The 25,816-nt window shown below is 40.1% G+C and overlaps 1 long non-coding RNA gene across 2 annotated transcripts in view; it reads right to left on the bottom strand.

Annotated features, from left to right (window-relative positions):
- Nucleotides 1–586: 586 nt before the first annotated feature.
- LOC110257443 (uncharacterized) overlaps nt 587–25,816 on the bottom strand; it is a 678,610-nt gene continuing 653,380 nt past the window's right edge. Inside the window, exons 5-7 of one of the 2 annotated variants that reach the window (XR_014832642.1) lie at nt 8,829–9,162; nt 8,210–8,443; nt 587–3,196 (exon numbers count right to left, since the gene is read on the bottom strand). This is a non-coding gene — a long non-coding RNA (uncharacterized LOC110257443). Of the gene's footprint in view, nt 3,197–8,209; nt 8,444–8,828; nt 9,163–11,217; nt 11,905–25,816 lie in introns of those variants that run through there. The other variant, XR_014832644.1, reaches the window with a different exon arrangement.

Here is a 25,816-nt window from a genome sequence, read left to right as displayed (position 1 = left end):
CTTGCTTATTCATTCTTCTGCCCCCTGAATTCTGCTGTTGTTTGCTTCTAGTGAATTTTTCATTTCAGTTATTTTATTTTTCATCTCTGCTTGCTTAATCCATAAATCTTCTATTTCTTTGCTCAGTGTTATTTGTAATTTATTAGTCTTTGCCTCCAGTTTATTTCCAACATCTTGAATCATCTTTTTTTTTTTTTTTTTTTGTTGTTGTTGTTGTTGTTGCTGCTATTCCTTGGGCCGCTCCCGTGGCATATGGAGGTTCCCAGGCTAGGGGTTGAATCGGAGCTGTAGCCACCGGCCTACGCCAGAGCCACAGCAACGCGGGATCCGAGCCGAGTCTGCAACCTACACCACAGCTCATGGCAACGCCGGATCGTTAACCCACTGAGCAAGGGCAGGGATTGAACCCGCAACCTCATGGTTCCTAGTCGGATTTGTTAACCACTGCGCCACGACGGGAACTCCTTGAATCATCTTTACTATCATCAGTCTAAAGTATTTTTCATGGAGGTTGGTAATCTCCAGATCACTTAGCTGTTTTTCTGTTTTTTTCTCTTGTTCCCTTATCTGAGTCATAATTTTCTGCTTTTTTATTTTGTGGTCACCTTTTTGCAGAATATAGGGTTATATCCTCTCTTGCTTCTGATGTCTGCCCCCCTTGTGGCTGAAGTTGGTATGGGTTTGCAGTAGCCTTCCTGATGGGAGGGACTTGTCCCTGCTCACTGGTAGTTGGAGCTGCTTCTTACCCCTCTGGTGGGTAAGGCTTTCTCTCTGGGTGTGATTAGAGGCAGCTATGTGCTTGTGGGGACTCTAGGAAGACTGTGTGCTAATGGGTGGGTCTGTGATCCCACCCAGATATTGCTGCTCACTCCTGATGGGTGGGGCCAGATTTTTTCCAAAATGGCCACCTATAGAAGAGGAATACATACTAATGATTATTCCCGAGAACTTTGCCTCCAATGTCCTTCCCCAGCAATGATCCACAGTCACCCCAACTTTCCCAGGAGATCCAAGAGTTCCTTGGCAGGTCTGACTCAGATTCTCTGCCTTGCACTGGGACCCAGTGCACATGAAAGCCTGTGTGCACCTTTCAAGAATGTAGTCTCCATGTCCCCCGGTCCCATGGAGCTCTTGTGCACAAGCCACATGTTCTGGGGTCTCCTCCTCCCAATGCCAGATCCCCAGGAATGCGAACTTGACATAGGGCTCAGAACTCTCACTCCTATGGGTGAGCCTCTGTGATTTTGTTACTTTCCAGTCTGTGGGCCGCCCTCATGGTGGGTATGAGGTTGCTTATATCACGTAATTGCCCTTCCTACTATCTTGTAGTGGCCTCCTCTTTGTCTTCCACAGTAGGATATCTTTTTTTTATAGTTTCCAGTCTATTTTGTTGAAGGTTACTCAGTAGTTGGTTATAATTTTGTTTCTTTTATGAGAGAAGGTCTTTCTACTCTGCCATTTTAATCCTGTCCCTATTGAGAATTTCTTACATTCAGGTTTCCAATAGCAAGTTTGCATACCTTTGTTGCTTTCAGTTGTCAGATGAAACCCCTTTTAAGGTAAACATTTTAATAAACACACTCTTTTTGCCGAGTGATGATACTAAGTTGAAATAAATGTGTTAGCAACCCCTGCCTTTCTTTGCTGGCCTCAGACAGCTCATTTGGTACCTTATTTGCCTTTGTTGTCAGAGTGTTGCGTTAAGGAGCTGGCAGGGCCTTTACCCTCTAAGTTAGAACTTGGGTGTCTTTATGTTTTGAAGTATCATAGAATCTGTATTTCTGCTAACATTATTATTTATTATCTTCTAGAATCTGGCAAGACACAGAGGAAGGAACACTTTATACCTCTTGGTACCACAAGCGTGGGATCAACCTTAGCACCTGCCCAGTTTGCTGATTGAAATTGTCTAGGGCAGGGTTCATGCTTTAAACTGTATGTGAATCACACAGAGATCTGTGTTAAAATAACTTTCTGATTCAGTGGGTCTGGGGCTTCAGATTCTCCATTTCTAACACATTTTAAAGACACCCCTGGGGTGGTGTCAGTGCTGCTGCTCTGAGGCTCTCATTGCAGCTGTAAAGACTCCACCCCCACCCCCACCCCCACTGTTCCTCTCCACTGACTGTGATGGTCACCATTCAAGACCCCACCCAGGTAATGCTGACAGACAACCCGACCTGGGAACTGTATTTAAAAAAAAATTAATTCAAGTATAGTTGATTTACAATCATACCAATTTCTGCTGTACAGCATAGTGACCCAGTCATCTCTCTATATATTCCACTTACTATATTATCTTCCATCGCGGTCCATCCCAAGAGACTGGATAAAGTTTCCTGGGCTGTACAGTAGGACCTCATTGCTTATCCATTCTAAATGTAAGAGTTTGCACCTATTAACCCCAAACTCCCAGTCCATCCCACTCCCTCCCCCTTGGCAACAAGTCTCTACTCTATGTCTGTGAGTGTGTTTCTGTTCTGTAGATAGATTCATTTATGCCATATTTTAGATTCCACATATAAGTGGTGCCATATGGTATTTGTCCTTCTCTTTCTGACTTATTTCACTTAGTATGAGAATGTCTAGTTGTGTCCATGTTGCTGCAAATGGCATTATTTGTTCTTTTTATGGCTGAGTAGTATTCCATTGTGTATATTTACCACATCTTCTTAATCCATTTGTCTGTTTATGGACATTTAGGCTGTTTCCATGTCTTGGTTATTGTGTATAGTGCTACTATGAACATACAGGTGAACTGTATGCATTTTGAATTGTAGTTTTGTTGGGATATATGCCCAGGAGTGGGATTGCTGGATCAAATGGAAGTTCTGAATTCAGTTTTCTGAGGAAACTCCATACCGTTTTCCATAATGGTTGTACCAATTTACGAGCAACTTGGGAACCATACTCGTGTGCCAAGGCTGTCATAACAAATTACCACAAACCAGGGTGGCTTAAAACAGCAGACATTTGTTCTCTCACGGTACTGGAGGCCAGAAGTTCAAAATTAAGGGGTCAGCTGGGCTGTGCTCCCCCAAGAGGCTCTAAGGGAGGTTACATTCCTTGCCTCTTCTAGCTACTGATGGCTGTTGGTGTTCCTTGGCTTGCTGCAGCTGACTCCATCCTCTGCCTCTGTCTTCACATGGCCTCCTCCTCTCCATTCCTCTCCTCTGTGAGTCTCCTTTAAGGACAACTGTCATAGGATTTAGGGCTGTATTAGGGTTCTCTAGAGAAACAGAACTAATGAGATATCCATCCCTAGCTCTGTATCTATCTCATTCCCCACTCCACCCACCTTATCTCTCTCACACACCTAACTAGCTAGCTTTAATAGTCACACCAGCATAGATTGTTTTTCCATTTAGAGTCACATTAATAGGTTCTGGGAGTTAGGAGATGGACATATCTTTTGAGGGTCACCATTCAGCCGACTCTAGGAATCATGTGACTTCAAGACCTTTACAATGTCCTATTTAAGCCAGGCATCTTACAATTCCAAGCAGGAAAACTCTTCATTTTCACAGCACTCTTACCATAGAAATGAGGGTGTTTCTGCCTGTGAGATATCAGTGCCCTCTGAATGTCTGCAGAAGGTGTGTGAGAGCACTAGAATATCTGAATGTGAGCGTTAAATTCAAGGAGCAGAGTAAGTGAAGGAGGAAGGTGGAGGCGAGACTAAAATAAAAAACCAACAAAAGCAGGAGCCAAGGGAACCCTAAAGAAACTGAGTATACGGCTTCCATCCTAAGTCAACAGGAGTCTCCACCAGCACTTCCCTAAAAGGCACATGGATCACCTGAGGACACTGTTAAAGTGCAGTGGGTCTGGGATGGGTTCTGAGATGCTGCAAGTCTAATAAGCTCCCAGGTGACATTGCTGCTGCTCAACCATGGACCACACTGAGAAGCAAAGGCTTAGGCCAGGACAAGTAACACGATGGTGTAAAAGGCATTAATTGGACTGGGTGTACACTGATAGGGCACAAAACCTTCACGTCTATGAAGAACTGGAGAAAGTGTGTGTGTCGTCTTTTCAGCCTCCTTACAAAATTCAAGTCTAGTGTTGCCAAACTTCTGACTTTTCAAAAGAATCTGTATTGTCATATAAAATCTCTATATTGATCAGTGTTGGCAACCTATTCACAAATTTCAAGAACAAGTGAGACAAATAAGTCAAAAATATATTTTTAAAAAGGACTGCCAGTGTTTAGCCTCTGGCAGATGGGTCTTCGATGTCCCACTTGTAAATAGAGCAGATCTGTGAATTCTTTTGTATTAGAAAACTTTGACCGTGATAAAGTAAAGAAAATAAGAAGACCAGCAATTTACTCTTAATTGTTGAACTAGCTCATGTTCTGTTTTGTTTTACATAGCTCTTCAAATGGGTATCTGTTCAGAACACACCATGTCAAGACAGAAATGAGACATTCCAAGGGCTATTAACTACTCTACCAGAGATCTGGGAAGATCACTGCAGTTTTATTTAGAGTTGGTGTTTATTTAATTCTGGTGTAGAAGGGCAAATGTAACATGCTCAATGGTCCTCAAACTCACACTGGCTTACATGAGTGTGGCTTAATGATCCATTGACGGTAGACTTTGGTGTTACCTTATAAAATAAATAGCAGCAGGAAAGAGGATATCCTGGAGTAACTGATTTTAATATATTACACATCTAAAGAATTTTTTTTTTGGTGGAACTCCGAGTTACCATGGTTTCATCAGCGGATTTGTTCAGGAGTACAAATTTAAGCTGGTCATGGTAACTGATAATCTTCCATCTCTCTGTGGTCTCAATCTGCTGTGATTTAGGTGAATGAATCCTACCCGGATGAATCTTTTGAACAATGCGAGGTAATCTGTAAAGGGCTAATGGTATAGTTTAGGCATCCCCAGAAGAAGATCGCTATCCCTTTGCATATATGATCTAGATCTTGAGACTCTACAAGCTACAAACTCTGATGTAAAGGCAATGTCCCAAGGGATGTATAACAAACAGTCGCTGGAGGTGCAAGAAATATAGCAACTGTTTGCAACTCTCCATGTGAAGTTAGAGAGCCATACCACAATATTTCACTGCAATGCAGTACAGAGACTGTGATTTAGCAGCCAGAAGAACCCATACCATAATATAGCCAAATATTTCAAAATATAGCTTTATGGAGTTCCTGTCGTGGCGCAGTGGTTGACGAATCCGACTGGGAGCCATGAGGTTGCGGGTTCGGTCCCTGCCCTTGCTCAGTGGGTTGATGATCCGGCGTTGCCGTGAGCTGTGGTGTAGGTTGCAGACGCGGCTCGGATCCTCAGTTGCTGTGGCTCTGGCATAGGCTGGCAGCTACAGCTCCGATTAGACCCCTAGCCTGGGAACCTCCATATGCCGCGGTGCGGCCCAAGAAATGGCAGAAAAAAAAATCAAAATATAGCTTTATCATATAAAACTTAGAGTTATTCCAAATGTTCCTGAAAAAACCTTGCAAAGGCATCCTACCACTGCAAAGAAAATTTTGAACTCTGCAGAGCTGAGAAGTGACCAGTTTCAGGAACTGTGGTTGAATTAAGGCTTTTGTGAACTTAACATGATGTTTGAATGAGGAGTTGAAATATAGAAAAGGATTTGGGGGCTTTATTTTTTACTCTGCTTGGTGGTTTCCATAAGTTTTTTTTTTTTTTCTGGAAAAGATAGGCCAAAGTTATGGTCCTGTTTACCTGAGGTGCTCACTGAGTTACCCGTATTAAAAGCTCGTTATCCTCACTTGATTAATAATAGCTTCCAGGAACTGTCTTAGGAGAAATTCAGAATCTGATTGTTAGTTCACTGGGAAAAAGTGCCACAGTCAATTAATAATGTCTGCCTTGAGCATGGGAAAAAAGTGGAAGTAACTTATGTGCCATATATTTGTATGGATTATTTTTATTGATACTTAAAGGGGTTCTTTTACTTGAAACTTTATGAAGAGTACAAGGATCACCTGGGAATGTCTGAACCTACTCTATTGAAAGCGCACTAATATATAACTAATCAGACAAGAGACAATAAAAATATACGCAGACCACATGGAAAATAAAAACCAATTCTAGACATTGGCAGTGGATAAATCTCAGACCTTGGCAGATCCTATGTGAAAATCCCACAATGGCAGTTCATGGAACAGTAAGACCATACTGGACGCTTGAGCGCATGGTTGGCTAGGACCATCCACCTACCAACTGACTTCTCTTGCACGTCAGTGATCATGACGTAAATCTGGGCTTCTGAAAACTCACAATCTGCCTCAGGTTATGAAACTTCAAGGTCACTCTCTGTGGTAGGTAGAACAACATCTAAGATGCTCACACCCTCATCCCTGTGAACTGATGAACATGTATGTTACATGACAAAAACCACCCCCAACACTGCAGACTTTAAAGTTCTGAAACCTAAAGGTGGGAGTTTATCTGGATCATCCAGGTAGGCGCAGTCTAACATGGAGAAGCAAAAGATCCAGTATATTCAACACAATATAGAAGAAGAAAAAATTTGGAGGACTGGAATAACCTGACTTCTACACTATAAAGATATAATAATCAAGACTGTGTGGTATTGGTGAAAGAACAGACAGATAGACCAGTAGAACATAAATAGACTCACGTAAACGTATTCAACTGATCTTTGCCAAAGGAGCAAAGGCAATACAATGGAGCAGAGAGAGGTTTTCAATCAGTGATGCTGGGACAACTAAACGTCCACTTGCAAAAAAAAAAAAAAAAAAGATCCAACAAACAAAGCAAACAGCAACAACAAAAATCTAGATGCATATGATGATCATTATACAACTACAGATGTGATAAATTCATTGAATTAAAAAAATCTAGATATAAACCGATATGCCCTTTACAAAAATTAACTCAAAATGCATGGTGGACCTAAATGTCAAAGGCAAAACTGTAAAACCCCGGAGGGTAACATGGGAGAAAATCTAGATGACCCTCAATATGCTGATACCTTTTTGGATCTAACACCAAAAGCAAGATTCATGAAAGAAATACTTGATAAACTGAGCTTAATTGAAATTAAAACCGTTTCTGTGAAAGATAATGTCAAGAGAAGGCGAAGACAAGCCACAGCTGGGAGAAAAACATTTGCAAAACACACATCTGATGAAGGACTGTTATCCCAGAATGTACAAAAAACGGTTAAAACTTAGGAAGAAAACAACCTGATCAAAAGATAGACTGAAGATCTCGACACCTCATCAAAGATATACAGACGGCAAAAAGAATATGAAGAGATACTCTGCCTCATAGGTCATCAGGGAAACGCAAATGACATCAACAAGGAGATACCACTGCACAGCTCTTAGAACAGCCGAAATCGGGAACCGACAACACCAAATGCCAGCGAGGATGCAGAGCAACAGGAACTCTCATTCATTGCTGGTGGGAATGCAAGATGGCACAGCCTCCTTGGACGACAACTTGGCTGTTTCCTACAAAACTAAACATGCATTCACCCACAGTTGTTTTTAAGTGTCAGCCTTCACCAGTTGTTTTTTCCATAAGATGATCCCCGAGGCAGGAGGGTCTTTTTTTGCTTTCTGTCTCTCTGACTTTGCGCCATGATGGGGAAGGGAAGGGACTGTGAATATAAAAAACTCCCTTTAACTCCGCACTGCCCTCTCCTGCTGCTGTGGCTGTGAAGAGAACAGTTTCCTGGCTGGTAAGACACGAAATGGCACCCAACACTGCAGAGAAGTCACTGCTTCTGTGACAATCCCTCTGTCACAGCTCTCCTTCTCCGTCCTCTCCTGCTCCTGATGCCCTGCTGGGCTGTTTGTATTTAATCCCATGTACTTTCAATGGCAGTCTGCCATCATGCCAGGAAACCAGGTTGTCTGATTCTCCCTTCCCTGAGTTTAATTATTTAATAGATCGAGCAGGTTCATTGTCTGCTACAGAATTTCTCACTGTCAGCACTAATGGCACTGTTTGGGCTGAGTAATTGTTTGCTGTGTAATTTGTACATGTGGGGGTGTGTCCTGGGCATTGTGGGAGGTTTTGCAGCATCCTTGACTGTTTGCTAGATGTCAATAGCAGTCCTGAGTTGTGACAATTAAAAGTATCCCAACATTACCAAATATCCCCCCCTGGGGGACAAAATCCCCCTCCCCCAAGGTGAGAACCATTGGCCTAAGGTTAAGGTACCAGTCTGATGGGCTTGTTTCACTCACCTGTGAGCCATTCCCTCTTCAAGGGAGCCGCTTAGAGCAAAGCACATTGCAGCCTAGGTCAATTTCACGATGAAGGCAAAAATTTATGCTTTTTAAACAGGAAGTCCTCCATATAGTCAGCAGACTGAGACCCGGCAAAGTCTCCTCTCCAGCTTTGAACAGCCTAATTAAACCAGCAGATTCAGCACATTCTGTCATTGGTAGCGATCACTTCCAGCTCTTTCGCACTCCCAGCTGAAAAGAACGTGAGGAAACCCATCCTTATCCTGCCCACAGGTCTGAGTTCTGACAGGTGTGACAGGACATCTTCTGGGCCACAGTTTCCCAAAGTATGCTCCTCCCATTTCATTTTAGGTGGTGAAATGTAAACCTTTACATTTCATTAGCAATGTGTTCACCTTAATAACACGTGTTGTGTGTCAGGGTGGGGGTCGGGGCACCACAAGGGCACCAAACTCACAGTACAAGTCTTCTTTAGAAGACATGTATGTACGTACAGAAAGTGAGCTGGTTTAATGAGCGTAACAGGACGGAGTACATGCATATGTGTACAGTTTCCTGCTGATGCTGTAAGAAACTATCACAAACTTAGTGACTAGAGACAACACAGATTTACTACCTTGCAATTCTGGAGGTTACAAGTCCAAAATGGGTCTTGTGGGCTAAAGTCAAGTTACTGGCAGAGATGTGTTCCTTCTGGAAGCTCTGGGCTCTGGGCAGTCTCCTAGACTTTTCCAGCTTCCAGAGGCTGCTCACATTTCCCGCCACGTGGCCCCTTCCTGCATCATTCTAACCTCTCCTTCTGGCACTGCATCTCCTTTGACCTTCTTGTCTCTCTCTTTGTAGTGACATTGGCTCTGTCCAGAGAGTCTCAGATAATCTTCCAATCTCAAGATCCTTAATTTAATCACATCTGCAAAGTCCCTTTGGTGAGGTAACATATTCACAAGTTCCTAGGATTGAGATGAAGATAATTTTGTGAGGAGAAGCATCATTCAGCATGTTACAGCATATAAAGAAATGCATAAAGAAAAAAGTTGTCAAGGTGATACACAACTGAATAAATGATGTTTAGGAAGTCTTATTTTAGTCATTTATTACTGTGCAGCAAATTGCTCCAAAACTTAGTGGCCAAAAGAGCACGCCCTTGTTAGCTCACAGTTGCTATGGGTCAGGAGAGGGTAGCAGCCCAGCTGGGGTCTCCGTCTCAGGGTCTCTCTCTAGGCTGCACTCAAGGTGTCAGCTGAGCCACGTCCCGAGGTTCACCAGGGACCGAGCTCCTTTTCCAAGTTGACTTCTGGCCGTGGGTAGGATTCAGTTCCCACAGTTGAACTGAGCTCTTGTTCCTTATTGGCTGCTGGTGGAGGCTCCTCCCTGTCACGTGGTCCTCTCCGTGGGGCAGTGTGCAGCTGCTTCATCAGGTGATGGAGGGAAAGAGGGTGAGGGCGAGAGCAGGGTGGAGGCACCATCTTGTATAACCTAGTCCCGGGAGCAGCATCCCCTCACTTTTGCCACATTCTCTTCATTAGAAGTGAGTCCCTAGGTCCAGCCTATACATAGGGGAAGGCAATTACAGCAGGGCATGGAGTGGTGGTGGTGTGTGTGTGGGGGGGTCATTTCGAAATCTGCCTCGGACACTCATCTTAGTCGATAAGTTTTCTGTTACCTGACATGCAGTTCAGCCCTTTAGCAGAAACGTGTCTGCTCAATAGATCTGCTTTCCTCCAGGATTCGGGGCGTCCCAACCCTCTGCTGCCAATGTCCCACTGTGAAAACTAGTCTTCTTGCTTTCTCTTGGGGTCACTACCCCCGTCCTTGTGTGCCTACTCTGTTTTCAGATGTCCTCTTTGTGTTCCTGCTAGATTCTTAAATTATTATTTTAAAATTTTTATGTAAGTTTATTTTAAAATTTGAGAATAATTTAACTTAAAAACACATATTATTTTTACATTTATATAATGTTATACATTGTTTAGGAAACTTCAGGACAAGAAAAACAAAACATAGATATATTTGCTTTAATTAAATTAAACCCAGATCTGAGCTCCTGCTCTTTAGAGTACTAGGAAATTCAATTCCAGAAATTTTGAGAGCAGGAATAGAGCTTTTCCACTTCCAGTTAATGAATCAGATTATTAATTATCTATGTATTTCTCCTTATTTTGTTTTTCTCTCCTTCAACCTCCTGAACTCCCTTTCTTAACAGTTTTCAGGTTTCATTCTGATTAATCAAGGGTTTTTTAAGAAATGCTGGTTTTACAACTGGTTAATTTATATTCCGATTTGTGTGGAATCTAAAGTAGTCAGAGGAGCCTGGCTCTTTTATGAAACCAGATGGTGAAAAGGACTGGAGGATGTTCCTTACAAAGTGTAAGGGTCAGTTAATTTCTCTCTGTGTGTATTATGATGCACTGGAGATAACCCTTATGAATTTAATTTGGTGACCTTTTGCAGCTGTCAGGCCTCAATAATTTCTACCTGTTTTGATATTCCCCCAAACTGCTGAGGACATTACAACATAAAAGGAGCTGGTGAATATGCATAAATCTATGGGGATCTTGAGCAGTAGTTTATGTGGGCGGAGGGGTACAGAAGAAAGGTCGTGTCCTGTGCCCCCTGGAGGGATTGCCTTTTTGGGAGACAGAGTTTGAAAATAAACAGTGTTTTTCCTCCCCTTTGTTTTCATTCATGTTTAATAATAACTAATTATCCTAAAAAGTCAAAAAGCTTTAAAAGAAGAGCATATAATGATTTCTATTTATCAAAGGGGAGCTTGGGTTTAAGAAATAATTGGGCACCTTTGTTCTTGCTAGTGGTCTTTGAAGCCAACACTAGGCATACATTATTAAGCTCCTTTTAAATTTCAGGGGGTAGCAGCCAAAATGGCAGAACCATTCTGCAAGGCTCTTCCTGTTTTTGCTATTGGCTCTCTACCCCCTGTGAAAGATTTCATGTTTCAAACTATTGAATATTTCTTGATTTAAAAATGGAAAAATTAGTATGAGGAAGGCAATACAAACACTGTGTTTTTATTGCACTCTAAATATTTTATAAATTTTTTTAATAATCTTTTAGAAAAGTTCTATAGATCATTTTATAAAAATGACTTTGCTGGCAAATTTCAAACAAGGATGGGAGAGTATCTTATATTCACAATGATATCTGTATCTAGACCACTCTACTGTGTTAAACAGCCCTACTAAAAAAAAATGATATTACTGTTTTATACTAATAAATGTTGTTTTTACCTGAGTAAGACATTTAAAAAAAAAAAAAGACAACTGAAAAAGATCTGCTCTGGAGTAGGAATATCATTTTCTTGAAATAGTGCTTTCTTGTTTTTATGCTTAACATTTTATGTATTACTCCCAGATCAGTGGCCAAGCTCCCTCTGATTAAATCATCTTGACTTTTCTCTACATTCAGGTTAAAAGGCAAAACAAAGCAACAACCAAATAAAAAAACATCTAAACGTAAATCATTTTAGAAAACAGGAAATCAAGGTCTGGTATCTTCAGGGAAATTGAGATACTCAGTTCTCCAACATTTAAATTGTCTAGGAGGCATTTTGGATGTGTGAATAATCCCCCTTGGAGATGGTTCGAAGCATCTTGGGGTAGATGAGATTCTGTTGTCTAAGGAGAAATGATGATACCTGTTCCTTTAGGACATCTACTGAAGCCAGTGGAAAAGGCCTATGAAAACAAACATGCCGAGGGGAGTACTCCCGGCTTCCCTCTAGCTTCTATCTTGTTCGCGCTCTTTGTTTTTCATTGTGTGTTTTATTTTACTCTAATTTCTTTTTTTCCCTTCCCCACATCCTTCCTTACCTGTGACTCTGACTAACATAGCACGAAGTCTGGAAACACAGTTCTCTGGGAGTACCATTCGGATGGTGTTGGGGGTGCACCAGTGATGTCCATCCATCACGCAGGCACAAAACCACCCTGCCTCTCCCTACCAGTTCCCATTAGAGATACCAACTGCTGCTCTTCTGGTTAAGCCTCTGGGTATGCACCCAATCTTCTCTACCTTATGAGACCCTGGTCCTGCTTCAGCAGAGTATCATCTGGCCTTCAGCTGCTCCCTGAGGTACAGAATCTGAATAGAGAATTTAACTTCAATTTGCATCACTTATTTCAGTTTTTTTGAGACCATTATTTCTCCTTTCTGTTCTCTGCTCCTAGTTATAGACTGACAATCTATTATCATTATAACTTCTACAAATTTGGAAGTAAATATGAACCTGAAGCAATAATGATGTCCTTCTCACATACAATTTAGTTCAATATATTAAGTTTCTTACTCATTTAAAAAGTAATTTGTCAGTGTCACATTTCATTCTTAATTATGATATTTCATTTCCAACTTGGGCTTAGCTGCATCTTTCCTGAGTTCTGAATTGTTTCTGCTTCCAAGTGATTTTTTTTTTTTTTTTGTCTTTTTAGGGCTGCACCTGCAGCATATGGAGATTCCCAGGCCTCGGGTTGAATTGGAGCTGCAGCTGCCGGCCTATACCACAGCCATAGCAATGCCAGATCTGAGCTGCATCTGCGACCTACACCACAACTCATGGCAATGCCGGATCCCCAACCCACTGAACGAGGCCAGGGATCGAACCTCTGTCCCCATGGATGTCAGTCAGATTAATTTCTACTGAGCCACAATGGGAACTCCCCCCCTTTTTTTTGACTTAAACATTTTTTTTAAATTATAGTTTATTTAGTGTTTTCTTCAGTTTCTACTATGCAGAGAGGTGACTCAGTTTTGTATATAAATACACACACACATTCTTTTTCTCACATTATCCTCCATCATGTTCCATCACAAGTGATTGGATATAGTTTCCTGTGCTATGTACAGCAGGATCTCATTGTGTATCCACTCCAAATGCAACAGTTTGAATATACTAGCCCCAAACTCCCCATCCATCCCACTCCCTCCCCCTTGGCAACCACAGCTCTGTTCTACATGTCCATGAGTTTGTTTCTATTCTGAAGATAGGTTCATTCGTGGCATTTATTAGATTATAGATATAAATGATATCATATGGTGTTTGCCTTTCTCTTTCTGAATTACTTCACTTAGTATGAGAGTCTCTAGTTCATCTATATTGCTGCAAATGGCATTGTTTTGTTCTTTTTTATGGCTGAGAAATAGTCCACTGTGTATATATACCACATATTCTTAATCCATTCATCTGTAGATGGACTTTTAGGTTGTTTCCATGCCTTGCCTACTGTGAATAGTGCTTCAATGAACATAGGGGTACATGCATCTTTTTCAATAAAAGTTTTGTCTGGATATATGCTCAGGAGAGGGACTGCTGGGTCATATAGCACTTTTTTTTCTGTTAATTGGAAAGCATTTGACAAAGTACAACATCCATTCATGATCAAAACTCTTACCAAAGTGGGTATAGAGGGAACATTCCTTAGCATAATCGAAGTCATTTATGACAAAGCCACAGCAAATATAATACTCAATGGAGAAAAGCTGAAAGCCTTCCCACTAAAATCTGGAACAAGACAAGGATGCCCACTCTCACCACTGTTATTCAACATTGTATTGGAAGCCACAGCAATCAGACAAACAAAAGAAATAAAAGGCATCCAAATAGGAAGAGAAGAGATAAAACTGTCACTGTATGCAGGTGACATGATACTATATATAGAAAACCCTAAGGACTCAACCTCAAAACTACTTGAACTGATCAACAAATTCAGCAAAGTAGCAGGATATAAGATTAACATTCAGAAATCAGTTGCATTTCTATACACTAACAATGAAATATTAGAAAAGGAATACAAAAATACAATATCTTTTAAAATTACACCCCCCAAAAATCAAATACCTGGGACTACACCTGGTCAAGGAGGTAAAGGACCTACATGCTGATAACTATAAAACATTAATCAAGGAAATTAAAGAAGGTGTAAAGAAATGGAAAGATATCTCATGCTCCTAGGTTGTAAAAATTAATATTGTAAAAATTACCATAAAAAAGCAATCTACATATTTTAAAAAAGCAATCTACAATATTGTAAAAATGGCCATATGAAGAAATCTACAGATTCAATACAATCCCTGTCAAATTACTCATGACATTTTTCACAGAACTAGAACAAACAATCCAAAAATTTATATGGAACCACAAAAGACCCGAAATTGCCAAAGCAATCCTGAGGAACAAAAACCAAGCAGGAGGCATAACTCTCCCAGACTTCAGGCAATATTACAAAGCCACAGTCATCAAGACAGTGTGGTACTGATACCAAAACAGATACAGACCAATGGAATGGAAGAGAGAACCCAGAAATAAGCCCTGACACCTATGGTCAATTAATCTTCGACAAAGGAGGCAAGAACCTAAAATGGGAAAAAGATAGTTGTTTCAGCAAGTATTGCTGGGAAACCTGGACAGCTGCATGCAAATCAATGAAACTAGAACACACCCTCATACAATACTTCTATATTTAGTTTTCTGAGGTACTTTTATACTGTTTTCCATAGTGGCTGTACCAGTTTACATTCCCACCAACAGTCTAGGAGGGCCTCCTTTTCTCCACACCCTCTCTAGCATTTGCTATTTGCTGACTTACTAACAATGGTCATTATGACAGGTGTGAGGTGGTACCTCACAGTAGTTTTGATTTGCATTTGTCTAATAATCAGTGATGTTGAACATTTTTTTTCATGTATGTATGGCAATCTGTATGTCTTCTTTGGAGAAATGTCTAAGTCTTCTGCCCATTTTTCAATTGAGTTGTTTTTTTTTTCTGTTGAGTTGTATGAGTTGTTTATATATTTTGAAAATTAAGCCCTTGTTGGTTGTATCATTTTAAACTATTTTCTCCCATTTGTAGGTTGTCTTTTTTTTTTATGGTTTTCTTCACTGTGCAAAGCTTGCCAGTTTGATTAGATCCAATTGGTTTATTTTTGCTTTCATTTCTGTTGCCTTAGGAGACTGACCTAAGAATACATTTATAAGGTTGATGTCAAAGAATGTTTTTCCTATGTTCTCTTCTAGGAGTTTGATGCTATCTTATCTTACATTTAAGTCTTTAAGCCATTTTATTTTTGTGCATGGTGTGAGGGTGTGTTCCAGTTTCACTTATTTACATGCGGCTGTCCACTTTTCCCAGCAGCACTTGCTGAAAAGACTGTCCTTTTCCCATTTTATATCCTTGCCTTCTTTATTGAATATTAATTGACCATAGGTGTCTGGGTTTATTTCTGGGTTCTCTCTTCCATTCCATTGGTCTGTGTGTCTGTTTTGGTATCAGTACCACACTGTCTTGATGACTGTGGCTTTGTAATATTGCCTGAAGTCTGGGAGAGTTATGCCTCCTGCTTGGTTTGTGTTCCTCAGGATTGCTTTTGCAATTCTGGGTCCCTTATGGTGCTATATAAATTTTTGGATTGTTTGTTCCAGTTCTGTGAAAAATGTCATGAGTAATTTGACAGGGATTGTATTGAATCTGTAGATTGATTTGAGTAGTATGGCAAAATGATATTAATTTATAATGATATTAATTCCAATCCAGGAGCATGGACTATCTTTCCATTTCTTTGAATCCTCTCTAATTACCTTGATTAATACTTTATAGTTCTCAGCATATGTCTTTCATCTCCTTTTTCAGGTTTATTCCTAAGTATTTAATTTTTAGGGGCATGCGATTTTAAAAAATACTGTATTTTTGTATTCCCTTTCTAATATTTTGTTGCTAGTATGCAGAAATGCAACTGATTTCTGAATATTAATCTTGTCTCCTGCTACTTTGCTGGGTTCATTGGTCAGTTTGAGTAGTTTTTGTGGGGAGTCCTTCAGGCTTTCTATAATATCATGTTATCTGCATACAGTGAGAATAATACCTCTTCTCTTCCAATTTGGATACCTTTTATTTCCTTTGTTTTTCTGATTGCTGTGGCTAGGACTTCCAATAATGTGTTAAATGACAGTGGTGAGAGTATGCATCCTTGTCTTGTTCCAGATTTTAGTGGGAATGCTTTCAGCTTTTCTCTGTTAAGTATTATATTGGCTGAGGGTTTGTCAAAAATGGCTTTTGTTATGTTGAGACATGTTCTCTCTACTTTGGTAAGAATTTTTATCCATGAATGGATGTTGGATTTGGTCAAGTGCTTTTCCTACATCTATTGAGATGATCATGTGGTTTTCACTCTTCTTCTGTTAATGTGGTGTATGACACTGATTTGACTATGTTCAGCCATCCTTGTAAACTTGGGATGGATACCACTTGGTCATGGTGTATAATCTTTTTATATGTTGTTTTGATATGTTGGCTAAAATTTTGTTGAGGATTTTTGCATCTATATTCATCAAATATATTGGCCTCTAATTTTCTATTTTGGTAGTGTCTTTGTCTGGTTTTGGTAGTAGGGTGATGGTGACTTCATAGCATGTCTTTGGGAGTGTTCCTTCTTCTTCAACCATTTGGAAAAGTTTTAGAAGGGTAGGTGTAAGTTCTTTGTATGTTTCGTTTGTGAAGTTATCTGGCCCTGGGCTTTTCTATGTAGGGAGTGTTTTTTATTACATATATCTAGGGATCCAACTGTTTAATTGATCTGTTCCTTCTTGATTCAGTTTTGGCAGGCTGTATGTCTCTATAAAGTTGTCCATTCTTCTGGTTGTCAATTTGTTAACATGTAATTGTTCATAATATTCTCTTACATTTGTATTTGTGCAGTATCCATTGAGATTTCTCCTTTTTTGTTTCTTATTTTCTTTGAGTTCTCTCTTCCTTCTTCTTGGTGAGTCTGGCCAGAGGTTTGTCAGTTTTGTTTACCCTTTCAAAGAACCAGCTCTTGGTTTTATTGATTTTTTCTATAATGTTTTTTTGAATCTTTATTTTATTGATTTCTTCTCTGATTTTTAAGATTTCCTTCCTTCTGCTGACTTTAGGTTTTGTTTGTTCTTATTTTTCTAAATCTTTTAGGTGGTAGGTCAAGACATTGATTTGAGATTTTTCTTTTTTTGAGAAAGGTCTCTATGGATCACTGTGAACTTCCCTCTAAGAACTCTTTCTGCAGTATCCCATAGATTTTTGAATGGTTGTGTTTTTATTATCTTTTGTCTCAAGGGATTTTTTTTTAAGTTCCTTTTTGATTTTCTCACTGACCCATTGTTTTTTTAGTCTCCATGTAGTCAGTTTTTCATGTTGTTTAGTCTCCATGTAGTCAGTTTTTTCTCATTTCTTTTCCTGTGGTTGATTTCTAGTTTCAGCCATTGCAGTCAGAGAAGATGTTCAAAATAATTTCTATACTGTTTAATGTGTTGAGGTTAGTTTTTTGCCCCAGTATGTGGTCAGTCCTAGAGAATATTCCATGTGCACTTGACAAGAATGTATATTCTGATTTTTTTGATGTAATGTCCTGAAAATTTCAATTAGTTCTAATTTTTCTATTGTGCCATTTAGGAGCTCTGTTGTCTTACTGATTTTCTATCTAGAAGATCTATCCATTAATGTGAGTGGGTTGTTAAAGACTCCTACTATTATTGTAGTCCCATCAATTTCTCTTCTTAAGTCTGTTAGTATTTGTTGGATGATCCTATATTAGGGGCATATGTATTGACAAGTGCAATATCCTCTTCTTAAACGGAGCTTTTTATCATTAAATGGTGTCCTACTTTGTCTTTCTTTATGGGCTTTGTTTTAAGTCTGTTTTGTCTGATATGAGGATTGCAACCCCCACTTTACTGTCTTTTCCATTTGCATGAACTCTTGGCATCCCCTCACTTTCAATTTATATGTATCTTTTGCCCTAAGCTAAGAATCTTGTAGGCACTTGTTTTTTAATCCTGTATGCCACTCTGTGTCTTTTGATTGGAGCATTCAGTCCATTGACACTTAAGGTAATTATTGATAAATATGTATTTATTGTCATTTTAAATCCTGTTTTCCAGTTGATTCTATGTTTCTCCCTTGTTTTTTTTTTTTTTTTTTGATTGGATGATTTCTTTTTATTTTGTGTTTGCTTCCACTTCTGTTTAGTTTTTATGAATGTATTGTTTAGTTTTGATTTGTGGTTGCCCTGTTTTTCAAGTATAGTAACTCTTCCTATATCTGCTTGCTTTACCTGTTAGTCATATAGGTTCAAATACATTCTATTAAAAAAAAAAAAGAGTCAAGATTTTCTTACTCTCCTTCCTCACATGTTGTGATTTTGATATCCTTTTTAAAATCTTCATGTTTATCCTTTTGCTATTCCTTCCTTGTGTTTATTGTCAATTTTACAACAGGGTTCCCCCCCACCCCGGCCCTTTACATCTGCATACTCTCTCATTTGAGGGAGTAATTTCCAAATGGGGTTGCCTCCATTCTATTTCTTACATCTTTTTTATTTAGAGGAGACATTTTAGTATTTCTTTTAGAATGGGTTTAGCATTGCTGTATTCTTTTAGTTTTGTTTGTTGGAGAAAACTTTTATTTCTCCTATTTTAAATGATATTTTTGCTGGGTAGAGTATTCTAGGCTGCAATTTTTTCCTTTTTAGAACTCTAAACTCTGAATATATCTTGCCACTCCCTTTGGGCCTGTAGTGTTTCTATAGAGAAGTTAGCTTAGAGTCTTACAGGGATTCCCTTATAATTAACTCCTTTATTTTCTCTTGCTGCCTTTTCTCTCCTTATCTTTAGGATTTGCCAGTTTTATCATTATATGTCTTGGTGTGGGCCTGTTTGGGTTCAACTTGTTTGGGGCCCTCTGTTATTCCTGTATTTGATATTTGTTTCTTTTAGATTTGCTAAGTTTTCAGCCATAATTTCTTCAAATATATTCTCAGTCCCTTTTTCTTTTCCTTCTCCTTCTGGAATATCTATTATACATATATTGGCCTGTTTTATGTTATCCCATAGCTCTCTTATATTCCTTTCATGTTTTTTCACTTAGTCTTCTCTGTGCTGTCCTTACTGGGTGATTCCCATTATTCTATCTTCTGAGTCACTTATTCATTCCTGTGCATTATTCATTCTGCTCTTCAGTGCCTTTCATTTAGCTTGCGACTCTGCAAATGAATTTTCCATTTTTTTTTTATTGGCTCCTCTTTATATTTTCTAGTTCCTTTCTGAAGCAATCTGCATTATGTTCATATCCACTCTTAATTCCTTAAATATTTTTGCTGTCTCCTTTTTGAACTCAGTGTCTGTTAGACTGCGGAGGTCTGTTTCATTGTTTGCTCCCTCAGGGGAATTCTCCTGTTCTTTTAACTGGGAATCATCCTTGAGTTTCTTCATTTTGCTTATATTTTTCATGTTCTGTGTGTTTAGGAAAAACAACTACTGTAGTCTTAGAGGACTATATATATATATATATATATGTGATAGTACCCCTGGGTATTTTGTAGGGATCATTTATTTATTTATGTATTTATTTATTTATTTTTGATGTGAGGGCTGCTTTGGTTTGGATGTTTGCTGTCTCTTTCTTCAGTGTGTTCAGGCTCTTATCCCCATGCTGGTGTATGGCCTGTGGTTGCTTCCAGGGAGACAGAGGTAATGGGCATGGCTAGTAGCCAGAGCCTGGTTTCTGGGCCCTTAACAGTAGCAAGGACCTTGGGGAGGTGGCACAAGCTGTGCCTGGTTGCAGGGTCCTAGGAAGTGGCAGTGACTCTCAGGCACGTGTAGGCAGTGCCCAGAGAATTTGGCAGTAGCCATAGCAGGGTGTGTGCATTCCAAGGGGAGTGATAGCAACAGTAGATGGAGCTCAGTTGCAGTGCCCTCCTCTCTCTGTGGACCTCTGAGGTGACCAGGGCTGCAAGTTGTGCCTGTTCATGGACCCTTAGTGGTGGCAGACCATGCCCACCTCTGGAGTATAAGATGGCTATCATGGTTTGCACCCACCTCCTGTAGCCCACACAAGGGATACCCCACAGCCCTTAGACCATGCAAGAGACTCCAAGCCACCTATAAGTTGTGCAAGAAGTGCTGGACACCCATGGCCCACACAAGAGGTGCCCTACCACCCATAGCCTATATACGACGTACTGCATGTGCAGAGGTAGATATTCCTATGGTGGTCTGGCCCTCCTCCTCTTTCCCTTCCCAACAATGATGCCTTGCTTCTCCTGTGGTCCCAGACCTCCTAGGTTCTCTCCACTGTGACTCTCTGCTCCCCATCCCATGGCTCACCACTCCTTAGCCCCTCAGGCTGTCTCTACACACTCAACCCTAGTCCTTTTCCCAGAACTGACCTCCAGAGCTGGAGTCTCTGTGCTCAATCCCCACCTGAGCATCTCAGGCCATGTTGGTACTGATGATTTGTGCAGCTCTCTCTGCTTTGACCTCCTCAGTCCAGCTGCTGCACTTTTCCTCGAGGCTTTGAGGTTCCTATCAGAGCTGATCTCCCTGTCAGTTAGGTGGCTTCCCAGAGTGGGGGGTGCCTGTCTTCTTTCACAGTTCCCTCTCAGGAGTACTGGTCCCATCCTGATTCCTTTTCTCTCTTTTTTTCCTTTTGTTCCACGTAGTTATATGGAGGGTTTATTGCTCTTTTTGAAGGTTTAAGGTATTCTCCCAGTGTTCAGCTGTTCTGTGCAGATCATTCTACATAAAGATAGTTTTTCTTTATGTATTTGTCAGAGGAGGTGAGTGCCATGTCTTATTCCTCCACCATCTTGATCCTGCTCTAAGTCATTTCTAAAATACATGTCATCATTTGATTGTTTTAACTAAATTTGTTCCTTATGTAAAAAAAAAAAAAAAATATATATATATATATAGTCAGGATGCATGAATCTATTGTGAATAAGTTAAACCTGATCAGTTCCTAGGAGGATGGAGACAGGACCCCCCCACACATGCCCCCCGAATGTGACCTGCTGTGGACATGGGTGTGGCATTGAACAAGATCTACACCCTTTCCCAGAATGTGGAGGCTCAAGTTGGGTAGCAGGAAACAATGCCCTGCAGAAAACAACTGCCTGCATAGATTAACCACCTATAAAGATTAACTCCCCTTTGTCATGGGACTCAACCCCCTACCCATCCCTTGACCTTCCCCTCCTCCTCCTTCATTGTTCCTGCTGCAAGTTCCTGCCATGAACTCCAGCCACAGATCCTTTATAAGCTTAGCATCTCCTCACAGTCAGGGTTGGCCCCTTCTAGAGCTCAGCCTGTCCCCCTCTTATGTCTTAATAAATCTCTCTTGCTTTACCAACTTGGCCCTGCACGTTCCTCCCTTAGAAAACCAAATATTGGTGCTAAAACCTGTGAGGGAATGGTTAAAGAAAAGGAAGCCAATCAATGGTGCCCCAAACCCTTGGGTTTGCACCCTGGAGAGCAGCAGGCAGTAGTAGCTTGTCCTGGGCTAAACTCCAGATCCTACCCTAGTTTGGGTCGCTGATCTAGGCACCTCTCACCAACCGTCTTGAACCCAGCCAGGGAGGAATGCCAAAGAGGGAACTTCACCTTTCCATTACTGACTGCATCCAACATTGGCCACTTAATTCTCTGGTAAGTAACTGCCACCTTTCCAGGTCTTCTGTCAGCATGGCCACTGGGCCCTGGTTCCTCTAACACATCAGAGTGCAACCCTCTTACACAAATCCTAGAGATTTGGCCCTGGGTTCCTCTGATCTGGGGACACCCACATCAGAGCACAACCTCTTTCTCTTGGGTTCACTCTTCAGAACTTGGGGACACCCAGCCTGAGTAGTGACACTTCCAAAGGAGGTCCCTTACTTAGCTTCCATCCCCTATTAGGCCTTGCTTTCCTTCTCATCATGGGGAACATTTCCTCCATTCCTCCAAGAACATGTACCGTGGCTGCCTCTTATGAACTTCTTGGACTAAGAGACATGAGGTCTAAGCATCTTAAATTTATAATACCACCTGGACACAATACAGATTGGATAAGAGCACTAAATGGCCCAAAATAGCACTTTTTAATATCTTGCATGACCTTGATAACTTTTGTCACCATAATGGCAAGTGATCCAAAGTTCCCTACATTCAGGCCTTCTTTACCCCTGATTCCCAACCCTCTCTCTGTTCGTCTTGCTCCACCTTTCAAATTCTTCTCCTTCATTCAAAAGATTCACAACTGCTTCCCTCTGATTCTGCTATCTCCTCCTTTGATTCTGCATATCTTCCTTTTCCCCCTATAAACCTCTCCATGCTGCCAGCTCTCCCAAAACTCACAATCAATCACTCTCTCTTCTGCCCTCAGCTTCTCCCAATCCTAATCCATATCCTGATCCCTCTTTCTCCCCTCATCTTACACAGTCTTGGACCTGACCTCCTGCCTCCAAAGACACCCCCGACCGGCTCCTTTCATTCCTTTATGGGAAATTGCAGGAACTGAAGGGATTTTCTGGGTCCATGTCCCTTTTTCTACATCCGACGTCTCTCAAACTGAAAAAAGATTAGGCTCCTTCTCTTCTGACCCCTCCACCTATATGAAGGAATTAGAATATCTCACTCAGTCTTATGACCTTACCTGGCAAGATGTCTATATCATCTTATTATCCACCTTCTCCCCCAAGGAAAAGAAAAGGGTCTGGTTAGTCACTCAGGCCCATGGTGACGGCCTCCATGGGCAAGATAACCACCAGATGGTTGGAGCAGCAGCAGTCCCCAGACCTGATCCAATCTGGAACTATCAGGGAGATTCCCCTACCACCGGCACTGGACTCACATGGTAACTTACCTCACAGGAGGACTACAGAAAACAGCATACAGTGCTGTAATAGACCTTAAAACAAAGGCCACTGAGAAAGACAAATAAGGACACCATTTAATGATAAAAAGATCCATTCAAGAAGAGGATATTACAATATATATATATATATCATCAATATATATTCCCCTAATATAGAAGCACCAAGATACAAAAAATGTTAACCAACATAAAAGGAGAAATTGATGTGAATACCATAATAGTAGGAGTCTTTAATACCCCACTCACATCAATGGACAGATCCTCTAGACAGAAAATAAATAAGGCAACAGAGATACTAAATGAAACAATAGAAAAGTTAAACTTAACTGACATTTTCAGAACACTGCATCAAAAAAATCAGAATATACATTCTTGTCAAGTGCACATGGAACATTCTCCAGGACTGACCACATGTCAGGGCACAAAACCAACCACAACAAATTTAAAAGTACAGAAATTATTTCAAGTATCTTCTCTGACCATGATGGCATGAAACTAGAAATCAACCATAGGAAAACAAATGAGAAAAAACTGACTACATGGAGACTAAACAACATGCTACTTAAAAAACAATGGGTCAATTAGGAAATCAAAAAAGAACTTAAAAAGATCCCTGAAGACAAATGATAATAAAAATACAACCATTCAAAATCTATGGGATGCTGCAAAAGCAGTGCTTAGAGGGAAGTTCCTAGTGATACAGGGCTTCCTCAAATAAGAATAAAAATGCAAACAGACAATACATCACCTCAAAGAATTAGAAAAAGAACAACAAAAACCTGCTGAAGTCAGCAGAAGGAAGGAAATCATAAAGATCAGAGAGGAAATCAATAAAATAGAGTTTAAAAAAAGTAGAAAAAAAATCAAAAAAACCAAGAGCCGGGTCTTTGAAAGGGTAAACAAAATTGACAAACCTCTGGCCAGGATCACCAAGAAGAGGAGAGAAAGAACTCAAACAAAATAAGCAGCAAAAAAAGAGAAATCTCAATGGATACTGCAGAAATACAAAAAACCATAAGAGAATACTCTAAACAATTATATGCCAACGAATTTGACAACCTAGAAGAAATGGACAACTTTCTAGAGATTTACAGCCTGCCAAAACTGAATCAAGAAGAAACAGATCAACTGAACAGACCAATCACTACAAATGAAACTGCATACGTAATAAAAACAATCCCTGCATACAAAAGTCCAGGACCAGATGACTTAACAGGCAAATTCTACCAAATATACATCTTTCCTTCTTAAACTTTTCCAAAAGGCTGAAGAAGGAAAACTCCCAAAGACATTCTACGAAGCCATCATCACCCTAACATCAGAACCAGACAAAGAGACTACCAAAAAAGAGAATTAGAGGCCAATATATTTGATGAATGTAGATGCAAAAATCCTCAACAAAATTTTAGCCAACCGAATCCAACAACATATGAAAAAGATCATACAACACAACCAAGTGGGATTCATCCCAGGTTCACAAGGATGGCTGAACATACACAAATCAGTGTCATACACTACATTACCAAAAGAAAAGTGAAAAAACACATGATCATCTCAATAGATGGAGGAAAAGCATTTACATTCATTCATGATAAAAACTTCTAACAAAGTCGTTATAGAAGGAACATATCTCAACATAACAAAAGCCATTTTTGACAAACCCTCAGCCAATATAATACTTAACAGAGAAAAGCTGAAAGCATTCCCACTAAAATCTGGAACAAGACAAGGATGCTTACTCTCACCACTGTCATTTAACACATTATTGGAAGTCCTAGCCACAGCAATCAGAAAAACAAAGGAACTAAAAGGTATCCAAATTGGAAGAGAAGAGGTATTATTCTCACTGTATGCAGATAACATGATATTATAGAAAGCCTGAAGGACTCCCCACAAAAACTACTCAAACTGACCAATGAACCCAGCAAAGTAGCAGGAGACAAGATTAACATTCAGAAATCAGTTGCATTTCTGCACACTAGCAATGAAATATTAGAAAAGGAATAAAAAAATACAGTACTTCTTAAAATTGCACTCACCAAAAAATTAAATACCTTGGAATAAACCTGAAAAAGGAGACGAAAGACTTAATATGCTGAGAACTATAAAACATAGGAAAACATAAGGAAATTAAAGAGGATTCAAAGAAATGGAAAGATATCCCATGCTCCTGGATTGGAAGAATTAATATTGTAAAAATGGCCATACTGCCCAAAGCAACCTACAGATTTATTTATTTATTTTTTTTTGTTTGTTTGTTTTTTTTTGTTTGTTTTTTTTTTTTTTTTAATTTTATTTTCCCACTGTACAGCAAGGGGGTCAGGTTATCCTTACATGTATACATTACAATTACAGTTTTTCCCCCACCATTTCTTCTGTTGCAACATGAGTATCTAGACATAGTTCTCAATGCTATTCAGCGGGATCTCGTTGTAAATCTATTCTACGTTGTGACTGATAAGCCCAAGCTCCCAATCCCTCCCACTCCCTCCCCCTCCCATCAGGCAACCACAAGTCTCTTCTCCAAGTCCATGATTGATTTTCTTTTCTGAGGAGATGTTCATTTGTGCTGGATATTAGATTCCAGTTATAAGTGATGTCATATGGTATTTGTCTTTGTCTTTCTGGCTCATTTCACTCAGTATGAGATTCTCTAGTTCCATCCATGTTGCTGCAAATGGCATGATGTCAGTCTTTTTTATGGCTGAGTAGTATTCCATCGTGTATATATACCACATCTTCCGAATCCAATCCTCTGTCGATGGACATTTGGATTGTTTCCATGTCCTGGCTATTGTGAATAGTGCTGCAATGAACATGTGGGTGCATGTGTCTCTTTTAAGTAGAGCTTTGTCCGGATAGATGCCCAAGAGTGGGATTGCAGGGTCATATGGAAGTTCTATGTATAGATTTCTAAGGTATCTCCAAACTG

Source organism: Sus scrofa, chromosome 17, assembly GCF_054392235.1.
Source record: "Sus scrofa isolate SSC_HxYL_T2T_F1_AM1 chromosome 17, Sscrofa_HxYL_maternal_Yorkshire_Landrace_v2.0, whole genome shotgun sequence".
In the NCBI taxonomy this organism is placed as follows: Eukaryota; Metazoa; Chordata; class Mammalia; order Artiodactyla; family Suidae; genus Sus; species Sus scrofa.
The sequence above is the reverse complement of the archived record's forward strand: the minus strand, read 5'-3'. Positions and strand labels throughout refer to the sequence as shown.